Source organism: Podarcis tiliguerta (assembly GCF_965153285.1).
Source record: "Podarcis tiliguerta genome assembly, chromosome: 2".
Classification (NCBI taxonomy): Eukaryota; Metazoa; Chordata; class Lepidosauria; order Squamata; family Lacertidae; genus Podarcis; species Podarcis tiliguerta.
Window position 1 is genome coordinate 32,116,194 of NC_139535.1, and position 27,314 is coordinate 32,143,507.

Below are 27,314 nucleotides of genomic sequence, written 5' to 3' on the forward strand. Positions count from 1 at the left end.
CCCACCACTCTCCACCCCACTGAAATTAGACCTGAAAGAAGCATTATACTGTGGCCAGCATGCTATTTTCTCTGATTTGCAAATGGGCCAAAAAAGGCTGGCAACAACCCCTGTCAAGATGAACAATCAGCTTTTGTGATTAAGGTTTAGCAGACTATAGTGTCAGATTTCATCACTGTACCCCACCTGTGACATCACTCAGTCCCATCCAATGAGTCAAAGGATACAGACTGTAGGCAAACTATCAACTCTAAAAAGCAATGAATTATGGCCAGAGCAAGACGTAACTTGAAGGTTCCTTGCATTCCAAGCAGGCAGAAGCAAATCAAACTGTAGCTATTTGGAGAGACAGAATGAATGAATAAAGAAGAATCCAAAATGCATTCTGGCAGATCCCTGTCATAAGATTCTTGTGAGCTAAATTCAGAGAGTTAAGAGAGATGAACTTTTGGAGACATTATTTAAAAAGGAAGTGTGGGATGTGAACTATTTTCTCTTCACATCAAAGTATAAATATTGTGATGGTGCTACTACTAAAACCCAGTTACAAAGTTTGATTCAATATGCTTTTTAGCTTAGGAAAACTAAAGTAAGGGGAAGCATGACAAAAGCGTATAAAATTATGCCTGGTGGAGAGAAAATGGACAGGGAGAAAAAAATTCTTGTTTAATTGCAATACTAGAACCTGCAGTCATCCAATGAAGATGAATGTTGGGAGATTCGGGACAAAGAAATGAATATAGTTCTTCACACAATGCAGAGGTAAAGTACAGAATTCACTCCCACAAAATGTATTCTTTAAAATGAATTAAACAAATTCATGGAGGATAGGCTATCATGGACTATTTACCATGGTGATTGTGTCAGGTGGGCCTCTGAATACCAGCTGCACAAGTGAAAGAGTACTATTGCACTCCTTTCCTCCTTGTGGGCTTCCCATAGGCATCTAGTTGGCCTCTATGGAAAGAAAAGGCTGGACTAGATGGGCCTTTGGCCTCATCCAGCCAGCCTTTCCTTCTGTTCTTAATTATCAACAACGACATAATGAATAAGAACAGAAACAGGCTGCTAATGCTGGCTGCAGACAGTTTTGCACCTGAAGAATTACAGAGACCAAGAATCAATGTTTTAATGATACAGAAAACACAGTTGGAAACTCGTAAGTGATACTGCCTTCTGCTTTCTACCACACGAATTGATTTCTTCACTTTCTTTCATGGTAAGCCAAATTTCAAGACAAAATGTTTTACCAGATAACTTATGAAACTTGATTAATTAGGTATATTATTTAATGTCACATGTCCGTCCCCCCCTCCAAAGACTTCTTGAAACGATGTTTTTGGCTAATATTCACCCTATGCATTTGCCCTCTAGAAATTAGCGTAGCAATGAGTGACTACATTTTTGGCATTATCTGGGATTGAGAAGTTTTGATTTTACAACAGACCAGATCAGAAAGAGGGTAATGATCTATAACATTTGAATCAAGGCTGAGAAATTCCTACCTAGCTTGGAACAATGCCAGCTGTTTTCCATTGCTCTTGCCAAGTCATACACTCAATGGAAAATTAATTCTACCCTTCTTTTATTAACAATTTATAATGTGCATCAAATGCAGCAGCAGTGCTTCCTGCATCATTTCAAATGGAATGTACTGGCCATGAATTTTGGGGGAACTTTGGGATATATATGTGTCCGTTCACAAGTTGAATTCATGGTATCACTGACTGCATACCAATTTTCATCTGGAGTGAAAGCCAGCACAATTTTTGCAAAGAAATAAGGGGAGGGGGGCATTCATATCCTGCTGTTTCCTTCCCTGCTTCTGCAGTTATTTTAAATCCAGAGTAGCCTTTCAGATCTGTATGTGATCCACTTCAGCAAGATCACTTGCACTTCTGTCACTGCTTCTCCTGATACAAATTCTTGGCCATCTCCTCTCCTCTCTTGGTGGTCTTGTCTTGAGAATTGATCTGTGTTCATAGACCTTTCTGAAATGGCCAGAAGGATAAAGGAAAGGGTTTGTTTTTATTGCATGAGATGTTACACAAACAGATATATGAATAACAATGTGATAGACAGATCAGCAACCCAGCAAGATGGCTGGGGTATAAATAATAAAATTATTATTATCTCAGACAATTGCTGCTGTTCATAAGAACCTAAGAAGAGCCTGCTGGATCAAGCCCTGTCTTCATTTTCATGTTTTAATTTTGATGTCATGCACCATGTATGCATGTGCTACACAATTTAAAAATCTAGGGTGTCATGAGAAATAACCACACTTTGATATTGTACGTGACCTTCTGTTGCCTTTCTCCCTGATGTCATGATAGTTAGATCTGTCAAATGTTTACCTCTACTTCTCCCCTGATGAACCCCACCACCACCACCAGTTTATCAGTCCAGGTTCCCAACATTGACATGCTAATCTATTGTAAATGGACTGGAGAATTATGTCAACACCCATTCAACTGGGATTATAATCCAGATACATGCATGACTTCATGAAAAGATGATTTAAGGTTCTGAGTAGTCTTGGCTGTTAATATGAAAAAATTCCTTGAAACTTCGGATTGACTGTAAAAAAACAAAACAAACAATAACAAACAAAACAAGCTATTCCTATATGGTGTAATGTATCATGTAGCTTCTTTGATGTGATGTTTTCCAGAAAACACAGTTTGTACTCTTTGCACACTATCACAGAGCAACCGTAAAACACCCGACTGCCTGGAGAGACAAGAAATGTTCATATACATTTTTGATGAGAACTTTGCCGACACGAACAAATCTGTGCAAACATTTTCTGGTTCATAAGAAAGGTCCAAGGCTGAACCAAGGTGAAGCTAAAGTTTAATCTTCTTATTAATTACTTGTCATGGTTTCAGCTCCTGGGCAATAATCATCCCCCCCCCCAACCTACTGTAGTTTTGACATGCCCAGTTTATTAAATGATACATCAAGAAAAAGTTCCACATGCCAAGAATATATCCAAGCAAACATATTTTAGCATATTTTATAAGATTAGCCTCACACTCACACTGAGCTGCTTAAGAGCTACTTCCTTTGACACTATCACATCCATTTGTTGTATATTTGTGCAGGTCCAAAGCTGTTGAGAGGCCTCTGAGGGCTGGATTATTGGGCTGAAGGCATGCCAACAAAGCGAGGCTGGAAACAATATGGGTCAGTTGGCTGTGAAATCCAGGAAGCCTAATACCATCCCAGGGGATATTTAAACCAAGCCAGCAACAGTCCAGGGGAAGGAGGACCTGGACACAACTGGGAGAGGATGTGGGGAAGAGGCATGCTTCAAGGCATATTGCCTTGGAAGAGGGAGGATAAGAAGCTGGCATGGACACTGAGCCCAGCTACATGGTCTGTGGACCCACCAGATCAGTCCTGCAGGCTGCTGGCTTGCCACTCTTGATTTAATAGATGGAACCACACAAAAATATTATTCCTATGGTACTTTCTAAGTTCAGATCGAGTCTTGAAATGTCTCATCCCATATTCATCTTTCTAAATCCTCTGACAGGGCACTTCTGGGCTTCTCACACCCTCGAGATTTGATTGGCCTTCAGTGGGGGACTGAGGCTTTAATGTGGTAGTTCTGCTCTGTGCAAATCCCTACTGACAGACGTTCAGCAGAAACAACCACTGCCTTCTTCCAATGGTAATTATGAATTAGAGAAGCAACTCCTCTTGCTCCTTTAACTCCTTAACACTGTAAGCATGGCAAGGTACAAGTAGATCGTTCCCAGAAGGGCTTGCAATATGTTGTAGTACATTTCTGGTGTGTCTTCAGGAATGTTTCTAACAGTGTGATCATAAAAGCATAAATATTACCATGATCAGAGAATCTCCACAGGCTCAGAACCTGTGGGTGGAAGTGAAAATGTAGAACATTTTGCTAGCAAGCTGTGTCATTTATCAGCCTCCACTCAGCCCAAACTTATTTTTACTTGAACTGACTTTAAACCCAAGTAGAAGTGCTTGTGGAAGGAGATGTGTCTCCTTAATTAGAAAGTCAGTAATGGCTGATGTGGAATATTGATGCAAGTTGTACAAAAACAACTTCAAAATGGAACACAATTAGGAAAACTCTGTGACCCTACTCCCTGGCTTCAGGTTTAAAATATTCTCTCTAATATTTACAGCTTTGACAACACCAACTGTGTGACTTGGCACCTTATAAATAAACAGATCTCTGGCTACAAGTGTTGAATACAGCCTAGCTCCAGAACAGACATGAAAAGATCAAAACACTGTAATATCCTCAAGTTCTTGTTTTCACTTAAATTTCTGTTGAAATGCTGTACTTTGGACACATTGTAAGAAGTGTCAGTCTGCTGCCAAAAATGACAGCATTATTTTGAATGTTCCCCTTACCTTCTGTAACATGTTCACGTGTTGCATTCAGTGAGAATGCAATCTGTGTACACAAATAGCTGAGCGGGACAGTCATACTTCTTTGCATGGAACAGTGAACAAGTGTACAATCTGTGTACACAATAGTTGAGCAATCTAAATCAACAAGTGTGGACACTTCCATATAAGCATTTGTACATTGGTAAAGAGAGCTTGTACCTCCAGAATAAATTTAATTCCACAGAATAACTGGGGACTGGGATAGAATACTCCAAGTAGACTTCTCAGAATTTACAATTGCCTGTCCTTGGGGCAAGTTGTATGGGTTAGTATGGGTGAGACACAGTGTTGTACGTATTTATAAAAGAATGTAAAAGAAATAAATATTTGCTAGCATTTTCAAACCTACAAGCAACACAAGGTAGCCATAGGCACTTCTTTCAAAATGGTGCCAAGTGGGATGGAGCATGGACGCAATGGGTTGGAGGGGAGGTATTTGTACCAATACTCTCTAGGAATACAGTAGGAAATGCTGGAAGCTTCTGCTGTTAGTTTAACATACAGACGCCCCCAATAAAGTCTGTTCTAGACAAGTATTGCAAATGATGGCAGCAACTTCAATATAGCAGAAGTCTTATTATGTGAGAAGAAAATTACTGGTCCCACACATAGACCTAAAAGTTGTCGTCTTCTTCTTTGTCAATCACTCATAACCAAGTAAGGTTGTCTTCCATGAACACAGTCTTAACGGTGTGTTCATAAGTGACTGTGGAGACCAATTCTGGATCCACACATCCTTCTACAGTGGGGACATAGGTTTCCGGGTAGGAGTTGATCATGGTGAGGGTATGCCAAGCATGTCTTCCTCTTAGCTCATTTCTCCCTTTCTTCCTGAGTTTGTGCTTCTTCAAAGTCCATGACATCTTTGGTTTAGGCTGTTCTCCAAATGGAACACTCGTAGGCCAGTGTTTCCCAATTACCAGTGCTTATACTGGATTTTTTAAGGTTTGCCTTTAAACCTCTTTTCTTGTCCACCAGTATTTCGCTTTCCATTCTTAAGTTGGGAATAGAGTATTGCTTTTTAGGTCTCATATAGACCTAAAAGAAATAAATACATGACTGATTTCACACTTTTCATCTCGTTGAAGATGCAGGTTAATGTCTAAAGATGAGTGGTTGTCAGCTAACAAGCCTAACTAACTAAGAACAGAAGCCTGAGCAAGGACTTATGCTGGCACAACTCGGCTTTCCCCCATCTCCTCCCCCCATCCCAAATTGGCTCTGTAGGGGTCAGGAGAATCCCCAAAACAGCACACGGAAGAAGTAGAGGGCAGATAGTTCCATCAGGCAAGTAGAGAAGTGTGCACTGATGGAGCAAACTGCTTAGCACTACATTGAATTTCTCCCACAGTCCCACTGTTGATGATGTTGAATGGAACTGCATGGAGCAAGGTATTTTTCTCTGGTCTTTTTACTCTGTGCTGAAGAGAGTGCTTTCAAAAGCTTGCTGTAAGCAATGGGAACATTTGAGCTTCTTTTGAAAAGGTGGAAGAATATTATTTTATCATGGCAAGCGATAGACAGTATAAATATAGGCATTACTGCTATGCCTCCCTGTATAATGTATCTCTGTGATAATTTATCACCATGAATTCCTGCTGGCGGAATCTGGATCTGGAGCTTTAAAGAGCCTGGCAATGCTTTTTTTTTGTTATTTTCTTTTGGCCTGTGATGGATGTGATGCATAAATATAGGGTTTGTGCATCCTTTCCTTGCATATTATGTTCCCTGCAGAGTGAAAACTTACACCAGTCGCCCATCTGTTCTGTTGCACAAGCCTTAGAAAGAAACATGCTTAACATAAGAAAAATATTTATTTCCAGAGAAGAAATTAAGGCAGTCTACATCTGTAATCAATTCTGAAAGAATTTTATAAATAACTATAAAATTGGAAATTACATCATTTGGGGTTGTGAGTGAATGAAGCTGACTGGCATAGATGCTGCTTAGTTTGTGGTCCAATCTCTATGTAGTTCTTATATTGGTCGAGGCTTTATGTGAGCAATGGAAGTTGAATATATATTTACAATGGTATTTCCAGCAAAGGATGTTTCCTGCCCTGCTATTTCCTACCTACAGTCTCCTACCCTGTTATTCCAAGAATATACTTAACTATTGGCAGATCCCTACTTAATGATAAACCACCTGTCTTTTAGATTCAGCTAGTGTATGCAGAATATCTATAATTAGCAATCTTGCACCTGGCGTTGCTTAAGAATTCTAAGAAATGTTTTTTAAAACAAAAAACAACGATGATGTTCTGAAAGATTCAGTTCACCATCTTGATTCCAAATGACATCCAACAGTATCCAAACATTGATGAAAATCCACTTCTTGACGTCAGGAACCAGAACACAAAAATTGGTTACAGTATGTGCCAAATACATAGCAAGCAGACAAACCTCTTTGCAAAATACGTAGTAGACCAGGAGGCAGTACCTTGTGTCACCCATGAATTCTTAAAATTTATTTATATAGAAATTGACTTATTTATTTATTTAAGAACTAAATTGTGCCTTTCCCAGGACTGCGCATGTCTGCCTCCCCTGGTAATTTGATCCAGACACAACCCCACCTGGATACAGCCCTAAATTGATTTGGAGGCTATCCCTAACATTAAATTAGGGTTTTCGACCCTAAGAAAGCATGCAGTTTGGAGGGAGCGGGGGATGCTGAGTCGACCAACCACCACATTTTTAATAGAGAGGAAAGGGTGAGAGGCAGGCTGTCTTCCCTCCTTCCAATACAAGCTGGGAGATGTATTACTTTTTGGTTAGCAATGGGTGCTATGTGCCTAGCAACTTCTTTTGTAAAAAGTGGACACTTACTGCTCCGGGCTTTGATGAAGTCGAAAATATAAAACAGTAAGTGGATTCTCTTAACATTACAGTGTGTCCTGCCTATTGGAGCTAGAACCAGTTGCTTCTGGATTGTTGCTGCTGTCTGGAATTTTACTCCACATGCCATGCGGCTGACTGACAATGATTGGTTGTTTCCAATACTCGCCCTACTCAGAATAGGCCTATTGGAATTGATGGGCCTAAGTTAGCCTTGTTCATTAATTGAAATGGCTCTACTCTGAGGAGGACTAGCATTGGCTTAAACCCAATGAGTTTATAGTTCAGACTGAAGTTACTGTTATTAAATATGGGAGACAGATGCACTCTGTGCTTGCTCAGGCCATTTATTTCTGAGAGTCATAATTCTCAATCATGTCTCCCCATGCTCATTGTCATGTTTTGACTGGATAGAATACTACCTGCACCTTTAAAAGAGTAAAAAAAATTACTTCGATTCTACAATATTTCAAGAACATTAAACATCTATGAATATTTTATGAAAATCTTTGAATTTTCATTTAAAGTTAATTTTTGGCTGAAGAAAAGAGTTTTCTTTTTAACTCCCTATATACATATATCATTAATTAGAAACAAAAAGTTATGTTTAATAATATAATAGATAGTAACACGGATTACCTTTTTTCTGACTGTTTCTAATGCATTTAGTGTCATTATATTGTGGACATAGCCATGCTTATATAGGTGAATAGGTGCTTCCAAAATGACTGTGCACAGAGTCCCATAAACCATAAATTTGCCACTGCTGGTAGGATCTAACATAGTAGTACTACTTAACATTTACTGGAATGGATCAAAATGGCATCTACACTGTATTTATTTGCAAGACACACCTGTCCCTTTCAAAAACAATGCTCACACATTCACCAAGCACAAGAGCAAGATGTTACTAAAATTCTTGGTTTAGCTGGAACTCTGCACATGCCTTTGCTTACGAGCCTTTGCACAGAGCAGTGAGTGTGATGCTATTGTAAAGGAGTCAGCGAAAGCAACAGTGCCTTGAACTAAATGCCCTCCCATAAGAGGAACCATAAGGGTTCCTGCCATATTTCCTTCCATTGCTTCGGACTTTGTTATCCTCAACAGAAGTGCAAGCCTAATTAGCCACCAGAACCTTCCTTCTGTCTAATGCAAACATACTCAGCTTTTAATTAACTCTGGGAAAGAAACAAAGAGGTTTCCTCCAGCAAGCATCTTCCACTGGTAATTGGATTAAGTCAACACTTACATTTCTTGGGAAAGGTTTCCACTTTTCCCCACAAGGGACACTTCAGTCAACCGTTGGCTGAGTTCTGCTTGGCTGGAGACACCGTGTGACCTCCCAACCACTATGCAGTGGGAAATGTGTGTTGATATGTCTTGTAATAACTAAGACCTTGAGTTAATTGATTTCAATGTCCTGTCTATCCACTGCATTCCTTTGTGCTGTGAACTAACCCCATCAGGGTGCTCCTGTCTTACAACAGGATACTTCTTAGATCCTCAGATTTTTCAGCTATTGGGGATTCTCTACATAATTCAGTTCTGAGGGTCCTGAGGTCATTGGACTGCTCTATGTCACTCTTCTTCAACCCGGCTCTGACCAAACCTTACACGGCATTTGTGAGTATATAAATCAGGCCAAGAGTAAGCAGCTGACCCAAGTTGGTGAGGGGGAAAACTATGAGAAGTGAGTTTAAAATATGAAACTGCACATGCTCAGAGTATTTTCTCTTTGTTTATTAAAGTTTTTCTGTGAGTTGTGATGCATAGAGAAATTTTATAGTCCACAGAAGCTTAAGTAATAATTAATTTGTGAGTCTTTAAGATACTTGAAAACGTATTTTCTTGTATCATGTTTCATGCATTCCTTTTGGGGGGAAGGGAAATACTATTTGGGAAATTGCACTAGAGCCCCAATCACCTCAGTCTGTCCTTGGAACCATCTCATCAGTGATCTTGGACTGGCTGAGATCCAATAAACTTGAGCTCAATCCAGATAAGACTGAGACACTTATTCGTGGGTGGTTCCCTAGGCTGGCAGGTTGCCTGTTCTTGTTGTGGTTACACTCTCCCTGAAGGAGCTTGGGGGTACTTCCGAATCCATTGTTGCCACTTGAGTCTCAGGTGGACATGGTAGCACAGAGGACCTTCCATCAGCTTTGGCTGGCAGCCCAGCTGCCCCCCTATCTGGACATGTTTACTGTGCATTTTGTATCATCCTGACCTCTCACGATCAAATGATGCATAAGCATACATTGTGCATGTATGGACTATATGTTACATTTGCACTATACCTAAGACATATATCACAGCTAAAATATTTGTTAACCATAACCACCCAAGCAACACCGTATTTTTCCCCCAGCAAGGTGTTTTCTAAAGACTACCTGAGTAGTCAACAGACATTTTAGTGAACATTTTAAATCAACTTTACTTCTTTTCAGAAAGGATTTCTTGAATGTGTAACTGTAGAAATACGAAGTGTGACTCAAATGTATAAATAAGCAATTCAAATGCTGTGAGCTCCGTAGCTGTCTAGGGCTGTACCAACAAGCATTATTTGTGACTGCTATCATCCGTTCACCTTAAAAAGACAAAGATTAGTGTGTGAATGAATCTCTGAGGAATTGTGTATAACGCATTGGAAGATTTTGTAAAAAATACTTCATACTGAAAGGCTGTAACAGGCTCTCTCTTCTTCCAAAGCAAATGTCCATACACAGAGTTCTGTTGAGCAGTTTACTGGACAAGGAGATTAGATGTGGAATGTAGGAAACTGCTTTCCACCAAGTTAGACCATTGGATCTTCTGGCCTAAAATGACTGGCAGGAGCTCTCCAGGGTTTTACTCAGGAGTCTTCTCCAGCCCTATCTGATGCTGGGGTTCGATCCTGGGAGCTTCTACATGTAAAGCAGATGCAGAGAATTAGCTATAAAGTTCCCTGCTTTGCATCCATAGAGGCGTACACATGTGTGCAATATGGTGCAACACACAAACCAGTTAGGAGATAACTGTTCCATATGGTTCATAGGGTTATATGCCAGAGGTTATATTGAGCTTAGAAAGACTTTTCAGGATACATGAGCAGTTAACTGAGCCTCTTCCTATATCTCATTACCAGCTGTCCCTCAGTAGCTCTACCATGCACAAAGAATTGCACAAACATGAGGACTGCACATGCTGAAACTCATGCAAACAAGACCAGCTGGACCAGTCTAACGTTCATGAAGATGTTCAACTGAATCCAACTAATGGCCATTGCCATCAGCAGCACTGCTACTATTACTGGTAATGCTATTCAGGAAATCAAGGGGATGTGAAAATTTGAGCAGGCAAAAATAAAAAGGCAGATTTTTCAGGACTGTAAGAAGTTCTGGCAGGCTGTATGAAATTGCCCTGGGTGCTCCACATAGCCCATGGGCCTTGTATTGCTTAACCCTTCTGTAAAATTACAAGGCAACTTCAAAGGTTTTTTTTTAATGAGACATGAAATGGCTTATACAGGGAAAAGAACCACCTCCACATGTGTGCAAGGAAACAACTACAGTAAGCGAGTTAATTGCTCTACATTCTGCAGGACTAAAAATACCGCACAGGAGGCGAGACAATGACAAAACATTCTGCACGGCTATGCATAGCACACCATGTTGCCACTTACAGCAGCTGCTGAATGCTCAAACAAGCAGTCCTGGTACAGGTAAATAACTGTAGAGCCCAAAGCGCACTATCATGCTCATAAGCTGTTCTTCAGATATTTCTTCTCCTTTTGACTTTGTGTGTGCATGCACAATAGCTCAAATGCAGAATCTAGACTTGTTTTTGCTGCAAAAATAGCACCCTTCATACGTGTGTCACATGAACATGGCATCACGTAATTATTGCATGTGGACATCTGCACAGATGGAGCCATTCTCTAGTATTGCATGAATGACCTTCACAGGCTTCACACAAAGAAGGCTAAAACATAAAAACAAAAACAAATAAGAACTTTTCCAGAATATGGGTACTGTATAGTTCTCAAATCACCTGCAGTCCAAAAAACATAGAGTGCTAGAAATCTTTTCCAAAGAGTTTCTAAAAGCTATGCACATGTGATAGGCAAAGAACAGGAATTGGACAACCAATCAGAATAAACAATTAGCTATGCCTCACAAATTCTAGATCAGTACATCATTTCCCTCCAAGAACTGACTCACAGTTCAAGCTAGCAATCTGAGAACAAGAATGTGTTTCTCTCTACTCAATTCATATTAGTCCATCATCACACTGGCAATGGACAGCACATAGTCCAGGGCGAGAGAAGCACCAGTAGCATGGTGGCCAGGTGAGTATGCCAGCAGGCAAGTAAACTGGGCTTGTGGTGGCAGGATAAGTAAGAGGGGTGGCATGAGCAGAGTGGGTGAGCAAGTGGGGCAGTGAGCAAGTGAGCTGAACTTTTGCCAGGGGTCTGAAGTAGGAGAGTGAGTTGGGCTTCCAACCTTGGGTGGGCTGAGTGAGAGGGGCGGTGCAGTGACATGGGCAAGCAAGCAGTGGGCAGAGCAGGCAAGCACCTTGAGCTTGTGGTGGTAAGGCAGGTCAAGTGAGGTGGGTGACGTGGGCTTGCAGTAGTGAGGCAGGTTCAAGCAAGAGGAGCTGTGAGGTGGCATGGGTGAGCTGCAGAGGCATGGAAACGAATAAGGGGAGGTGCTGTGGGTAGAGGAGCTTGGGCAAGGAATAATGGAAAGGGGGCTTTGGGAAGGAGTACTTAGGGGGATGTTAGGAAGGGGGGCTGATTGAGTGGGGGAGCTGGTGAGCAAAGTGAGCAGCCCCTAGAAACAGAATATGTGGAATATGTTCATTAGATGCAGTTTTGATACAATATGCAAAATTGCATTAAGGTAAAGGTACCCCTGCCCGTACGGGCCAGTCTTGCCAGACTCTAGGGTTGTGCACTCATCTCACTCTAAAGGCCGGGAGCCAGCGCTGTCCGAAGACACTTCCGGGTCACGTGGCCAGCGTGACAAGCTGCATCTGGCGAGCCAGCGCAGCACACAGAACACCGTTTACCTTCCCGCTGGTAAGCGGTCCCTATTTATCTACTTGCACCCGAGGGTGCTTTCGAACTGCTAGGTTGGCAGGCGCTGGGACCGAATGACGGGAGCACACCCCGCCGCGGGGATTCGAACCGCCGACCTTTCGATCGGCAAGTCCTAGGTGCTGAGGCTTTAACCCACAGCGCATTAGTCATATGTAAATTTGCTATGAAACTAGTAGCGAAACCTTGAAATCTGGGGTTGGCTTGGAAGGTACATCCTGGAGTCTCCCAGGGCTCTAATTCTATCCTACAACAGGGGGAGAGGGAAGACAAGGATTGGCAAAGGACCATTGGAGCAGAGAAGATGAGACAGGACCTCAAGCAGTGATAGGGACTTGGGTGGAGATCAGATATCATAAAACATCGATTGCAGGGAAGGGAAACACTTCATTCCATGTACTCAACTTGTTGGGCACTGCATGCACCACTGCCTGGAGCAATGTGTATTTCAGGTTTACGATGCTGCAACAAACATGCACGGTGTATCCGAGAGTAGTGCTGCACCAAGTTATGTTCGATTTTAGATGAGAATGCTGCTGTTTTGAAGTGCAAAGAAATATCCGCAAACCTGCTTACTTCCTACTAGTTCACAAATCTTTCATCTCTTAGGAAGTCATTGTTGTCCTGATCTGCTGCTTACACAGTGCCATTTCCCTACTATAAAGGAAGTTGCCAACACGCTTTTTCCAGCTGTGAGCTGATCCTCGGAAACAGCTGGACTTTAGAAACACACACATAGAAATGCCTATTGGAATTTGGGAAACCTGAAAATATCTCTTGAAATGGGAAGCACAAAACTCACTTGGCTCAGTTCATCATGGCAATTGAGGAGTTTAGAGGTGGTCTCTATGCTTCTGAATTTTCAAGACTAGCACTCTCTCTAAGGCAGATTGGTTAGTTTCAGGTTGACAATCCCCAACTGATAAGTGTCTTGGCAGCAGGAAATTTCCCCAAGATAGACAGGTCTGCTTCTGAGTTTCAGGTATATTTCCTACAAAAAAAATTACCAGTTCAACTAATACATTGTTGTTGTTGTTATTGTTGGTGCATATTAATTATACTACAGTAGCTCTACAATTACATTCACTCCAGGTATGCTGCCATAAAGCCATAATTCTTATCACACTACAATTCTCTACACCCCTACCAAGTAGGTGTTCCGGGCGCCTGCTGGTCAGGTATAATGTGATGTCAGTAATGCTAAGGTGCCTCTGTCAAGTGTAGCATTTAAGCTCGTCCTCAGGCAAATAAAGATCACAGGAGGTGTCATAGAGATGACTCTGATCTCATGATTACCAGATTTGAACAAAGAGGAAGGAGCTGCCCTATAACAGCACTATACCACAGTGACTCTGGCTAAGTATTCAGATAATGTTTGACCTCATTCAGAACAGGGGACAACTTTAATCAAAACCTGATGAACGCCCATTTCGACAATCTCTGCCTTCCAATCCCAAAGAATGGTAAGGCACTTTAACATAATTCTGGCATGTACTCCATTGCTTCAGTGATACTACAGGGATAGAAATATTAAGATTAGTGCTGGAGCAATGTCTGTTGAATCTTGCTGATGCAGTTTGTGGTTATTCTTACTAGATCTCTGGCTGAAAATCTTCCTTACACACTGGTCTTATCCCAGGCCCAAATCTTCAATTGTGCTTCTCTGATGCAGCTCATCAGCTTTTGGGTGTAAGGAAGGTGCTCCATTACAATGTAATACATCACTAAGATTTGCAAAGATTTACCAACCAAGACTTGTACCTGAAGAAGAAGAAGAAGAAGAAGAAGTTGTTATCAAATTTCTATACCACCTTCAGCCAAGGATCACAGGGCATACAATATACAATATAAAAATACAAAAACGCATACCACAATAACAAACAAAAACAGTAACCCCCTTCTCCCCTCTCAATTTTAAAGGTGATAAAAAGGTAAAGGTACCCCTGCCCGTACGGGCCAGTCATGTCCGACTCTGGGGTTGTGCGCCCATCTTGCTTAAGAGGCCCGGGAGCCAGCGCTGTCCGAAGACACTTCCGGGTCACGTGGCCAGCGTGACGAAGCTGCTCTGGCGAGCCAGCACCAGTGCAGCACATGGAAACGCCGTTTACCTTCCCGCCAGTAAGCGGTCCCTATTTATCTACTTGCACTTAGGGGTGCTTTCGAACTGCTAGGTGGGCAGGAGCTGGGACCGAACGACGGGAGCTCACCCCGCTGTGGGGATTCGAACCGCCGACCATGCGATCGGCAAGTCCTAGGCACTGAGGTTTTACCCACTGCGCCACCCGCATCCCTTTAAAGGCGATAGATTGTTTAATTAGCCAAACACCTGGGAAAAAAGGAATCTTTTTGCCTGGTGCCTAAAGATATGTAAAGAAGGCGCCAGGCAAGCCACCTGGAAGAGCATTCCACAAGTCACTGCAGAAAAAGCCCACAACTGCAGAAAAGGCCCACGTTTCTAATTGATGGTCATGGTGATTTTTGCATTTAAGCTTAATTGAATCAACTTCTTTAATGTCATAAAATATAAACTATGTCAAAAACAATAACGATTAGTGTATTTGCACAGAAAAAAGGCTAGAAAAGCATATATAAATGTACACACACATGCTCAATCATGAGTCTGGGTTTTCATGGAAGGAAGCAGCATGACTGGGGCTCTGTTGAAGAGCTTGCACATCTGCTCATTCTCACTAACTCAAAGTTTGGGTTAACGCTACATGCAAATTGGGCCATGTCTGAGCCTAAAAGTGAAAATATAAAACGAGGGGAAGGGGTTGACCAAACGGCATCTCTTAGATGAACTCTTGCATAACATAATAATAATAATGGCCTGTTACATAATAATGGCTAATGAAGTGTCCATACAAGAGCAAGCTTTGAGTACAACTGGAATTCATCTGTAGACTATTCGTGTCTCTTTGGTATTTACTAAAGTATTTGAGGTCTCTCTTGTGTCATTCCTTCTCCATTTGGGTATTTTACCCATCATTTTGGATGCAATCTGCTGCTTATGTGGAAGCTGTCTTCTCATGGAAAAGCTTAAAGGTAAAGGTAAAGGTACCCCCCTGACTGTTAGATCCAGTCACGGACAACTCTGGGGTTGCGGCGCTCATCTTGCTCTATCAGCCGAGGGAGCTGACGTTTGTCCGCAGACAGCTTCTGGGTCATGTGGCCAGCATGACTAAGCCGCTTCTGGCAAAACCAGAGCAGCACATGGAAATGCCGTTTACCTTCCCACCAGAGCGGTACCTATGTATCTACTTGCATTTTGACATGTTTTCGAACTGCTAGGTTGGCAGGAGCAGGGAACAAATAACAGGAGCTCAATCCTTCGTGGGGATTGGAACCGCCAACCTTCTGATCGGCAAGCCCTAGGCTCTGTGGTTTAGACCACAGCGCCACCCGTGTCCCTGTGGAAAAGCTTAGGGACATTAAAAGAGGGAAAACTTCCTTGCAACTTACTGTGTTAACTCAGCTTTCATTTGCTTGAGCTAAATCTGTCCTCTCTTGAGCTAAATCTGTCCTCTCTTTCTTCCATCCGTACAAGTGCTTCTTTCAAGGGGCGGGGAACACACACACAACCTGACTGCATTTTCTTCTGCTCCCTTTTATAATAATGAATATCAGCTGGCTCACAAACTGATTCAATGAGCACCAGAGAGCTTGTGGATTATACAGGGCTAAAGTTCAGGGCCTCTCACCTTCCTTGCACATACATCAGTGGCATTAATAGCATTGCTTCCTATGAATGCTGCAAGGAGACTGCTCTTTTGTTGCTTGCTTGCTTTGGGATAAAAAAGAACCTCTAAAGCTTTTACTTTGTTAGTGAAAATCTCTCCACTAAAGAATCCTTTTCTTGCTTAAATAAAATGTATGTAAAGTCACTTCAGTTTGAGAAAGGACGGCGTAGACAATTATAAGCCAGCTACACTTGTCACATGACCAGGTATGTGTCAGCTTCCATGATGAATGAGTCCCTTCTGGCTCATGTTGGGGTGACTTGGAAAGAAACAGAGCCAAATCCCATCAACCCACCCCAAAATCACACAATATATTTACTTATTTCCAAGGAAAGCCATATATACCTCGATTGATTCTCCAATCCTCCTTCTCCCACTTATGAGGCTGGAATGATGGTAGTATTCTGGTGATGGTCAGAAGTACAAAGAGGGAGCAGTGTCTCTTCTTCATCCTGTCTCTAGAATTGAATAGCAACATGTCAGACCAGGGCAAAATATATTATGGAGAATCTGTCCCCGTCCCCCCTAATAGTGATACAGTGGTACCTCGGGTTAAGTACTTAATTCGTTCCGGAGGTCCGTACTTAACCTGAAACTGTTCTTAACCTAAAGCACCACTTTAGCTAATGGGGCCTCCTGCTGCTGCTGCGCCACCGGAGCACGATTTCTGTTCTCATCCTGAAGCAAAGTTCTTAACCTGAAGCACTATTTCTGGGTTAGTGGAGTCTGTAACCTGAAGCGTATGTAACCTGAAGTGCATGTAACCCGAGGTACCACTGTATTTGAGAGAGGTCAAAGGGATGAATCTGAGTTGGCTCAGAAATAGGCTGAGATACTTTCCAGTTGAGTTACTTTCCAGTAGGCTGAGATACTTTCTTTCTTTTTTTTAATGATATTTTATTAGGTTTTACAATCAATAAACAACAAATAAACACAATACAGATAAACAAACAATACAAAAAAAGACAATACAACAACATGTATACACAATATGACAAAAGATATTAAAAGAAAAATAAATAAAAAGAAAATTAAAAACAATCATTGTGTCCTTGTATTTTTTACATTAACTTGTTTCTGCGACTTCCCCAGACCTTCCCTCTCTGTATTCCAAATCTTATATTCTGGCAGTAAATTCCTTCCCTCTGTCATATCTTAAATTCATCATAATCTTAGTGTCTTAATATAGTTACATTTCCATATACCTTAAAACATTAGTCTTTCTTAATCTTTAATTTTTTACGCTAATAGTCTTTTAGGTTCAATCTGATGTCATCAAACATTCATTATCTTATATTGTTTCTGTAGATAGTCTTTAAACTTCCTCCAGTCTTCCTTCACCGTCTCTTCTCCCTGGTCTCTGATTCTGCCAGTCATTTCTGCTAATTCCATGTAGTCGATAACTTTCATCTGCCATTCTTCCAGCGTGGGTAATTCTTGTGCCTTCCAATGCTGTGCGATGAGTATTCTTGCTGCTGTTGTGGCGTACATAAAGAATGTCCTGTCCTTCACATGAACCTGTTGGTTGACCATGCCCAGGAGAAAGGCTTCTGGTTTCTTCGGAAATGTGTATTTAAACACTTTTTTCATTTCATTATAGATCATCTCCCAGAAGGTCTTAATCCTTGGGCACGTCCACCAAAGGTGGAAAAATGTACCTTCAGTTTCTTTACATTTCCAACATTTATTATCGGGCATATGGTAAATTTTTGCTAGTTTGACTGGTGTCATGTACCATCTGTATATCATTTTCATTATATTCTCTCTTAAGGCATTACATGCCGTGAATTTCATACCAGTGGTCCATAACCGTTCCCAGTCAGCTAGCATTATATTGTGACCACCATCTTGTGCCCACTTAATCATTACTGATTTCACTTCCTCATCCTGTGTGTTCCATTTCAGCAGCAAGTTATACATTCTTGACAATATCTTAGTTTTGGGTTCTAACAGTTCTGTTTCCAATTTTGATTTTTCCACCTGGAAGCCAATTTTTCTATCCAATTTAGAGATACTTTCCAGTTTGTGTGTGTGTGTGTGTTTATCTTGTATTTTTATGTTGTGAACCACCGTGAAATCTACAGGTGAAAGGCGATATAGAATTGTAATGAATGAATAAATAATAAAATAAATATTTCTCAGTTCATATTTAATCATGTACAGCGGTCCACCTTTTTAAACTAATTAATTTCTATTGGACACAAGTTGGCTCAGTATTAGGCTCACCTAACACCAGTGTGATACATAATTTATCTAGAAACACATTCGAAGGACAATCATGTGGTGAAATGATGTGGCACTATCCCTATGTAAGCATCATTTACCACCTGCCCACTACTCAGTTCCCAACTTACTCTGCAAGTATAGAATGGATTTGGCATACAACCAGTTAGGGCTGATTCCAACTGTGAGAAGGTGCTCATTATTTGTGCTGTGCTTCTGTTTGTCTTTGGCAATGAATGTTTTGCTTGATGCTACATGTCATAGGTGCTATCCCTTATAGATTTCTAAAGGAACCAGCAAATTGGGTATATCGAGGTCTAACAATCACACAGACGATAAATCATAGCCTGCCCTTTTCTTTTAATCATTCTGCAGATACGATAGCTTCAGCACATACACAAAGCTTCAAAGCTTGTGTTAATTTAACCACTCTTTATTTGCCAAAGACACCATTTCTTTTATGGGAAACAAGCGAGAAAGATACACGAAGTAGAACATGTATTTGTTAATATGTCAGAAAATCAAGCCAACAATAGCATTTTAGATTTGTACTTAGAATGACACTACAGTGATTTTATTATTGACATATAATTATTGTCAATAATTTGGTTTATGAACCTGGGGAAAAATATACTTTTGGGGTTTAGAATGGGATTTTTTGCAGCAAAAAATATGTGCATTTTCCTTTGGTGCTGAGAGGCTAGTAGCCTTCAGTGCCTATCTGCAACCTATGATTACCTGAACAAGGTTTATTTCTTATTCATAAACTGCAGGGGAATATTTTCACTACTCCTTTAAAGTTGTAATTTCCTCATTATTTGCAATTGCCTTTTAGAAGCAGAATGCTGGTGCTTAGGAGATATTTGGTATAGTTTTGACTTGGGGTGGGGGAGGGATGCATGTATTTATTTTGCATTTGGAATACATCTTGATATGTCTTTCAGATGTGTATTGCTTCATGACATGCAAAAGCCAAACGGATAACCAAATTCCAATCCACACATTCATTCGGGAAGTGTGGATCTGGTGAGTTCATATTGGAATTCAGAAAGACTGGATTCTGTATCCGTAACTTACGAAGAGCATCACCAGCCTTCATTTCTTTATTACGAATATTTATACCCTGCTTTTCAAACAAGATGGCATACAAGCAACAGCAAAGAACGCAGAAACAAAACCCATCACTCAAAGATACACACAATTCGGTAGCGGCCTTGCTTATGGGTGAGGTGAGAGCATGCTTCCTTTTGGTTCTGCACTCTCAGAGCACTGGTTGGCTAGAGCTGAATGTTCTTTCTGGAAGGGTAGGAGAAGGAAGCTCACTGCAGTTGTTCCCTCTCTGTGATCACTGGGTGGTACCAGTTCTTTCCGGAAAGCAAAGGGTGCAACCTCCCTCTGGCCTTTGATGCCCTAGCTGTTGGTGGAGACCATGTTTCCTTTGTGCTCCCCAGTCCCAGGTAACTGGCAGTTGGAGCCAGGATTGCCTCTCCCCATATGAACCGACCTGGGCCCTGCAGTCATCATCTGAGGCACCTTCTTCATGTGCCCCTGCCATGAGAGGTGGCAACATGTCGTTGTTGTTGTTGTTGTTTAGTCCTTTAGCCATGTCCGACTCTTCGTGACCCCATGGACCAGAGCACGCCAGGCACTCCTGTCTTCCACTGCCTCCCGCAGTTTGGTCAAACTCATGCTGGTAGCTTTGAGAACACTGTCCAACCACCTCGTCCTCTGTCATCCCCTTCTCCTTGTGCCCTCCATCTTTCCCAACATCAGGGTCTTTCCCAGGGAGTCTTCTCTTCTCATGAGGTGGCCAAAGTATTGGAGCCTCAGCTTAAGGATCTGTCCTTCTTCCAGTGAGCACCTTTCTGTGGTGGCTCCCTGTTTATTGATTGCTTTCCCCAAGGAGGTTTGCCTGGCACTTTACATATCTGGTGCTTTAAACTGGGGGGGGGGGTACTGTTCTCTGTGTTACGATGTTATATATCTTTATGTTTTTAGAATCCTTGGATGAAGGGTGGTATAGAAATATTTAATGAATAAAATAAGAAATAAATAAGTCCATTGATCCTGAAAAAATTGTTTCCCCATGCACTCCAAATAGGATTGTAACATATCCTTAAACATTTGTCACATACATTTAAGAACATATGAAATAAGGAAAGGCACAGCCTCCACAGCCTGACCAATTTCAACCAAACAGCAAGGAAGCAGAAGGGGAAAGTTTGCCGAACTGATTTAAAATGGTAAATACAGTGGTACCTCGGGTTACATACGCTTCAGGTTACATACGCTTCAGGTTACAGACTCCGCTAACCCAGAAATAGTACCTCGGGTTAAGAACTTTGCTTCAGGATGAGAACAGAAATCATGCTCCGGCGGCAGAGCAGCAGCAGGAGGCCCCATTAACTAAAGTGGTGCTTCAGGTTAAGAACAGTTTCAGGTTAAGAACAGACCTCTGGAATGAATTAAGTATATAACCAGAGGTACCACTGTAGTAACTATTTAATTATTAATTTTAATTTAGTTTTCCAGTTTTGATATACAATATAGTAATTTAGTGGCGTTTATTGGTATTCTGTGGGACTATATGTGGGACTATTCTGTGGGATTATATGTGGGATGCGGGTGGCGCTGTGGGATAAACCACAGAGCCTAGGATTTGCTGATCAGAAGGTTGGCGGTTCGAATCCCCGCGACAGGGTGAGCTCCCATTGCTCGGTCCCTGCTCCTGCCAACCTAGCAGTTTGAAAGCACATCAAAGTGCAAGTAGATAAATAGGTACCGCTCCGGTGGGAAGGTAAACGGCGTTTCCGTGCACTGCTCTGGTTCACCAGAAGTGGCTTAGTCAGGCTGGCCACATGACCCAAAAGCTGTACACCAGCTACCTCAGCCAATAAAGCGAGATGAGCGCAGCAACCCCAGAGTCAGTCATGACTGGACCTTATGGTCAGGGGTCCCTTTACCTTCATTGGTATTCTATGTATAGTTTTTGTTTGGTTTTAGCTAATTTTGTGCAATTTGCCCTTTGGAATTTCTGTAGTGTATTCTATGATCTGTGATAAATAAAATAAGTCAAGTGCCATCTCACCACGCTATAACAAAAAAAAAAAATTGATATATTGTTGAATTGGTCACTGCTTCAGGTGTACTGATTAATTTAGTCAAAGCAACCAATCACAGTGTTCACAATGTGCATTTGGAAAGCAAAAACATCTTAAAATGTAACAGCCATTCTTTTGTTTGCCTTTTTTTTTGGAAGAAAGGTCTTCATTGCTATTATGCTGTACATTTATTAGTTAATACTTAATAGCCTTTATTATAAAATGACTGTCTTTTTCTCATGCTAATCACATGACATTTATAAATGTCAACACCTTATCAGGCCCATACAGCCTGGGTTTGGTGTCTCCTGTATGAACTATATTTGTTTATAATTTCCCCCGTATGTGTCTAGAGGGGAAAGAATTCTTTATTGTTGTTTTTAAAGGAAAGCCTTTTTGTGTTGAACTCTAAATGTCATTGAACTTCTTGTTAATAAGCTAAATCATGAATACAATGTGAAAAAATAATAATCTCTAACATCCACAGTAGATAATAAAAAGTTATGTTTAAACATGGTACTTTAAAGACTAGAACATTGAGGTATATGTCTCTTTGCAAATCTTAGTTGTCTTAGAAAATAATTCACATTCCTTGAACTACAGAACTTCAGGCCTTTCCTGGGCTGTTTTTAACATTAATTTTTTGTCCTTAGCTTTCTAACCCAAGGTGTTAATTTACAATTATAATTATAAGAGTACCATTTGTGAATTACCTCATCATTTCTATTCAAAAACTCCTAATTTCAGAGTTTGGTAACTCAGTCATATATTTTTTTTTCTTTTGCTGTAGGCTCAAAAGCTGCATAGAGTGCTTAACCCTGAAGCATTTTTCCTCTGAGGAGGGGAAAGTTCAGTTGCCTTTAGCAAAAGAGCAAAAAACAAATTACTAGCTATTTCACACTTCTCAGAATGTGCAAAAGGAAATTTAGTTCTTAACCTTTAGTTCATGGTCAAATCTCACAGTCCTTAATTCAGACAAAACTCCTGCTGATTTCAACAGTGGTTTTGCCAAGATAATGAATGCAGGATCGGGAGAATGTTCACATGAAAAAGAAGTCTCATTTGGCCACATTCCTAGCCAGAGTAAATGAATGCATTTCTTCCATTTCAAATATATTTGAAATATCTGCATCAACAATTTGCCAAGTACAATCAAGAATAGCTACCCACACCTGACTTATCAAACATTTGGATATGGAAGCTGGGATAGCTCAGTCGACAGAGCACAAGACTCTTAATCTCAAGGTTGTGGGTTTGAGCCCCACATTGTGCAAAAATATTGCAGGGGGTTGGACTAGATGACCGTTGTGGTACCTGCAATGACAGCAGCCATGACAGATGGCCATCCAGCCTCTGCTTAAAAACCTCCAAGGAAGAAGAGTCTACCAGCTTCTTCACCTTTTTCAAAAAGGGAGAAAAGAAAGACCCAGGTAACTACCGACTGGTGAGCTTGACATTGACACCAGGGAAGGTCCTAGAACAGATAATTCAACTGTGATGGCCTGGGAATCCGATTCAGAGACTGAACCGGAGGAATCCCAGCCTGCACAGGAGTCCCCGCCTCCAGGGCCGGCTGAACTGGGGCAGGGCCTTGATTCTGAAGCGCCTGCACCTGTGCCGGATCCTCAGGAGCAGGCACCAGGTGAATCCACTCTGGCTCCGGAGGTGGTTGAGGACTCAGTGCCTACAGGTGAGTCTCCCCCTGGGTCCAGTAACCCTTCAGCCTCTCCTGAACTGCAGAGGCTCAGGGCAGAGAGGCGGAGGGAACTGGTTTCCCCAGGAGGAGTACTCGCCTTAAGGCCAGGAGAGGCGGGTCTCCTGGGGGCCGGGATTGCCCCTGGCCTCAGAGAAGATAAAGGCCAGTCAGCCCAGTCCCAGGTTGTGGGAGCAACGTCGTTGAAGAGCTGTTTCAGAAAGCACCCAGTCCGATTCTCCCAGAGTTCCTGTCCTTGCCCGGCTCCTCGCTGTGGACCCCGCTTCGCCCGTGGAGGACTGTCTGCTGACCTTCAACTCAGATCCTGGACCTCACCCCACGGTAACCTCCCCCCCTGGACCAGCACATCAACTTTCAGTCTGTGAGCACTAAGACCCAGCATGGGTTTCTCAAAATTAAGTCATACCAGACCAATCTGATTTCTTTTTTTGATGGAATGACAAACTCGATTTCAGTAAGGCTTTTGACAAAGTACCCCATGATATTATCACGAGGAAGCTGGTAAAATGTGGGTTGAATGAGGTAACTGTTAGGTGGATTTGTAGCTGGTTGACTGACCGAACCCAAAGAGTACTCATTTAAAAAGGTAAGGTAAAGGACCCCTGGACACTTAAGTCCAGTCAAAGACGACTATGGGGTTGCGGTGCTCATCTTGCTTCAGGACAAAGCAGCTGGCATTTGTCCATAGACAGCTTTCTGTGTCATGTAGTCAGCATGACTAAACCGCTTCTGGCACAACAGAACACCATGACAAAAGCCAGAGCACATGGAAACGCTGTTTACCTTCCTGTCACAGCAGTACCTATTTATCTACTTGCACTGGTGTGCTTTCAAACTGCTAGGTTGGCATCCTGGAAAAAATGACAAGTGGGGTGCCGCATGGTTCTGTCCTGGGCCCATTGTTGTTTAACACCTTTATAAATGACTTGGATGAAGGATTTGAGAGGATGCTCATCAAATTTGCAGATGACACCAAACTGGGAGGGGTAGCTAATGCCGCAGAAGACAGAATTCAAAATGACCTTAACAAATTGGAGAACTGGGCGCAAGCTAACAATTTCATGACTGACAAATGTAAGGTTCTGCACTTAGGCAGGAAGAACCAGATGCAAAAATATAGGATGGGTGACACCTGGCTTACTAGCAGTACATGTGAAAAGGATCTTTCATGTGGCAGCCCTTTAGATATGGGAAGATGGCTATCAAAATCTCCTCTCAGACTCCTCTTTACCAAGCTAAACATACCCAACTCCCTCATAAAGCTTGGTTTCCAGGCCCTTGGTCACCCTCCTCTGCACAGGTTCCAGCTTGTCAACATCCTTCTTAAATTGTGGTGCCCAAAACTGGACACAGTATTCCGGGTGGGGAGTGACCAAGGCAGAATGGAGTGGCTTACCAGAAAAGATGCTATGTGCAGGAAGTGATCAGGGCAGAACTGACACCTGCCAGGAAGGCAGCAGAGGATTACTGATGTACAAACAGGGCCAATGGAACATTGTGGGTATCGTCAGCTGGGATCATGGCTGTGGAAGCCCCAGCACCCCCAGCCTCTACACCAAAACGCAGGCCTACCTCAATTGGATCCACAGCATCCTCAGGACAGAGTCCTCAGAACAAGAAGGAAAACAAAGAAGCAGGATATATTGAACAGTCTGTAGAACACCAAGGTTTGCAATAGTAAATACAAAAAAGCATTAGAATACTACCATAAATGGGGTGAATGAGAAACTCCCAAAAGCCCAATAAGGACTTAAAGAGCAATCCTATGGCAAGATCCACCAGTACAAGCAGCTTAGGATGGCAGCAGTTTTCTGTCTCAGCCAGTGTTAAGTCCCTAATCCTGGTTCGGCTGAAGATATGCTGGTGCAACTGACTTATCCTGGCTCAACCACATCCTGGTGTAAGTCCCCCCAAACCGAGGCCAGTGTAAGTCCCCAAAAGGTAGTGTTCTGGGGATGAGACGGGGATGGGAATAGAGCACTATTCTGAAGACTTGGTTTTCCTCTGCTAGTGTAGGTAGAGCAGCAACGTTGAACTGAGAGGTGAGTAGAGGGAATTGAATGAAGTGGCTGCAGTCTGAATAGGGAGCACTCCACACTTTGATTTTTTTTCCTTGCAGGTTCCACTTGCACAAGCATAAAGGTGTGTCCAGGATTGCTCCTTCAATTAACACGGTCCTATCTTTAATTTCCAAGGTAGACGTTTTAATGTGTCAGAAAACGAGAGATGTGCAGATTCCATTGTACAAGAGACGCAACGATTCCATTGTTTTCTTGCAAGGCTTCATTCTCCAGGCTGTCAATCCAACATCCTTCACCAGCACTAAATTCACTTTAAAAATATGTCTGGATGATTTATTGTCTCAGGACTTAATGCATCAGCTTGGCTGTCTTTCTGGTAAAGACATTTTATCTACGGTGACACCAACTTCTCAACTCCGGAACAAAGTTTCCCAGAGCAAAAGAGAAAAGGCACAATGGGATGCACAAATCCACCAGGGAAAGCTGAAACCCCAAAGGTCAACAAAGCCCCATGCTTTACCAAAGAGTTAATCAGAAAAAAGAGCTTACTTTCTCACATAGAAATAACATAGTCCAACTGCTAATGAACAACTTGCTGTGATGAAGGAAGAGCTGTTTTAAGGGCTTAGTCTGCTTTGCAGGACTTTGCAAGTTCAACCCCTGGGCAGCATCTTCAGGTAGGACTGAAGCCCTGGAGGTTTAACTAACAAAAAGACAGCTTCCTATGTTCCTACTGCCCAAGGTGACACAAACTTAAAATCATTTCCGAATTCCAGATAAACCATAATTATTGAGTCCCATCCAGCCCAATGAAGATTATATATAGGTATAGGTATAGGTATAGGTATAGGTAGATATAAGAGTGCAAGCGTCCTGAAGTTCTATCTATTCTAGCATTCTATTACCCACAGTAGCCAATTAAGCATTTCTGGAAAGCTCACCAGAGAGACACGATGGCAGCAGGGTTCCCATCAACATGATATTCTGAGAGTTCATGGCATTCAAGTTCCATTTAGCCATTAAGACTAAGAGCATCTGAGAGACCAAGCCTCCATGTCTTTGCCTAATCCCCTTTAAGTCCCCTTTACCAGCCCACACCACATCTTGCAGCTATTAATTCCATAAATTAATCATGTGTTGCATCAAGAAATGCTCCCTTTTCTGTGTTCAGAATCCATTACCAATCACATTCATTGGATGCCCCTGAGTTCCGGCTTTAAGATCTACAACATGCATGATTTCATAAACCTCTGTTATGCTTCCCCTTTAGCTATTTTCTCAACCTTTTCCAGCTCTATATCCTTTTTTAAAAGATGGGGTTACCAGAACCACACACTATTCTAAGTGTGACTGCACCATTGATTGGTATAAAGGTATTATGACACTGGCAGTTTCTCTTTCAGTGCCTTTCCCTGTATTTTCCACTCCTGTAGCACACTATATTTTTCTGCACCACAGCCCCCATACCTTTTTTTCTGGCCAGTCACTGCCAGCCGAGATAGCATCAGTGTATACATAAAGTCTGATTTTCATGTTCCAATGAACATATGTTTGCATTTATTCCCACTGAACCACATTTGCCATTCTGTTGTCTGTTCACCCTACTTCATGAGAAGTTTGCTGCACTCCTGCAAATCTAACCGACAGTGGTAGAATGGAAATAATGGAGTGAAAATGTAGGTTGTTAATTTAAATAAAGTTGTACCTTAGTTCTCGAACAAAATCCATTCTGGAAGTCCATTCAAATTCTGAAAACGTTCAAAAACCAAGACACGGCTTCTGATTTGCTGCAGGAGCTTCCTGCACTCAATCGGAAGCCACAGAAGTCCCATCAGACGTTCGACTTCCAAAAAACGTTCGCAAACCAGAAAACTCACTTTCGGGTTTGCGGCATTTGGGAGACAAAACGTTCGAGTCGCAAGGCGTTCAAGAACCAAGGTACGACTGTAATAGATTAGAGAAATCCGGATTGAATTTTGGAGATGTGTTATGGCATGGCAGCATATATTTGAACTAATATAAAGATGTATGTTAATTGTAGAATAAAATCCTGTTTAAAAATAAGGAAAAGGAAATACGAGAATTGGGTCCTATACAACCCATAGACATACATGTACACAAAAGTTGATTTGAATATCGTTGTTGTTGTTGTTGTTGTTTGTATACC

General features: G+C 41.9%; 1 long non-coding RNA gene across 1 annotated transcript; it reads left to right on the forward strand.

Annotated features, from left to right (window-relative positions):
* Window positions 1–680: 680 nt before the first annotated feature.
* On the forward strand, window positions 681–25,468 carry LOC310671220. The gene is made up of 2 exons (XR_014507908.1): window positions 681–762; window positions 25,322–25,468. It is a non-coding gene; the product is annotated as an uncharacterized lncRNA (long non-coding RNA).
* The last annotated feature ends 1,846 nt before the right edge of the window (window positions 25,469–27,314 follow it).